This window comes from Phascolarctos cinereus, unplaced genomic scaffold, assembly GCF_003287225.1.
Source record: "Phascolarctos cinereus isolate Bilbo 61053 unplaced genomic scaffold, phaCin_HiC Scaffold_726;HRSCAF=1367, whole genome shotgun sequence".
In the NCBI taxonomy this organism is placed as follows: Eukaryota; Metazoa; Chordata; class Mammalia; order Diprotodontia; family Phascolarctidae; genus Phascolarctos; species Phascolarctos cinereus.
The window spans coordinates 147698320-147700346 of record NW_027556098.1 but is presented as its reverse complement, the minus strand read 5'-3'; positions in this window follow the sequence as shown (position 1 = coordinate 147700346).

The window sequence follows — 2027 nt, the reverse complement described above, 5'->3', positions numbered from 1 at the left end:
GAGGGAAACAAAAGAAGTGAGGAAGGACTCACATCCTCTTGACTCCCAACAGACTGTGGTAGAGGAGAATGCACCCATTCCTACGATGGCTATACTGAGAGACTTCTGCTGATGAATTTGTTTACTCTACCTTAATAAGGAGAACATAAATGGTCTTTTCTTTCTCTCTCCTACCCCACCTCAACCTCACGATTCTTTTAATCTGATAAATTCTACAGTTTTTCTCCAATTTCCACGCCACACATCTAGAGTCTCTTCATCTTTCAAGGAGGTTCTAAGTCTGTGATCTTGATGGGCAGGCGTTTGAGATAATACTCACATCAGGTAAAATCCCTTTGAAAGGGGATACCATTACAAGAATGGTTCTCTATAAGGAAACTCCATGGTGCATCTTTGTTTTGTTGATCTAGTTACAAAGAGTTCCCTGCATTGAATAATTCAGTGCTCTTTCCTCTATATAGTAATCACTTTCACTTTGAATAACTAGACTAGATGGAGTATTCTTGGATATTTCAAAGTCTTAGTAGTTTTAATTCTTAATAGCAGAGGCTTAAAGCTACTGAGATTTTTGGAACGCCCTGTATTTGCACTACATGGGGGGAAAAGTTTAGATTTTTTTTCTTTGTTCAAGAAATTGTTACTGGAGGATTATCTCTTTATGCTTCCTTTCTCCCCAGTAGTCCTAGCAGAATACTAAGTGCTTAATAGAATTCCATAAATTGTTTTAACTGATAGCTGTCATTGCCCCAAAATCATCATAGAATTGAGCTGGAAGGAACTTGAAAAACCATCTAGTCCAGCCCCCTCATTTTGCAGATGAGGAAACCAGAGAAGGTGACTTGTTCAAAGTCATGTAGGTACTAAGAGGCAGAGCTCAAATTCAGGTCCTGACTCCAAATCCAGGGCCCTTTCTACTATGACACATTCATAGCATTTTTGAGCACTTGGTTACAAGATAGCCAGGCTTCAGCATTTCCGAACTAGTGTGATTTCAAGCAACTTGGTGCTCTACTACAGCAAGAATTTGGTTATCCTCTTGAGTTCATTACTGTAGCTGTGTTGCCTTGGGGAGATGGCAACCTATCTGAGCTTCAGTTCTCTCATCTGTAAAAGAGAATTTTTGCATTACTTATGTCTTATAGTATGGTTGTAGGAATCAAATTTGTTAATGCATAGCTAGCGTGGTGGTACATTGGATAGCGTACTCAGGAAGACCTGAGTTCAAATCCAGTTTCAGACACTAGGCTTATGACCCTGGGCAAGTCACTTAACTGCTACCTGCCTCAGTTTCCTCACCTGTAAAATGGGAATAATAATAATGGCACTTCCCCTCCAGGGTTGTTGTGAGGACCAAATGAGATAGTGTTTGTAAAGCACTTAGCATAGAGCCTGGCATGTAGTAGGCATTTAATAAATTCTTGTTTCCTTCCTGTAAAGTACTATATAAATGCAAGAGATTGTCATAAACCTTTTCACTATGTGCAAATGGCACATTTGCTTCTGCAACACATTCAAGAGAAAATGTACTTTTCTGCCTCTCTTCCTATCAGCACTTATGAAATCTGTGAAACCTGTCATCTTTCTTTGTGATTTACAAGATAGACTTTTCTAGGGTATGTCAACAGTTGTGAAGACAATGTTGTCAAGCATCAGATATGGCAGATCAGATTGATAAGGATGTGGCTATAAAAGACTTCGCTATTGAAGGGCCTCTTGTCAAAACTGATTGCTACATGTGTGCAATTTTTCCCTTTCAGTGTTTCACTGGTTGAACATTTAGTGAAGAATTTGTGGTGAAGGGTTTGTTTTCATTCTAAACAGGAAGTCTAAACAAAGATCTCTGTTTCTGACCTTTCCTTCCCAGAGATATTTTTAGTGTTTCTGGTCCTTCCCAAAGGTTTGGAGGCTTTAAAGGGAATGCTTGTGCTATAAGTGGTGGTGCCGTTTTAAAATAGTTTTCCTTTTTATCTGAAAGTAGTGGATTCACATTGTGCCACTGTTGTCCTGTGAAGCTGATTTGCTCATAA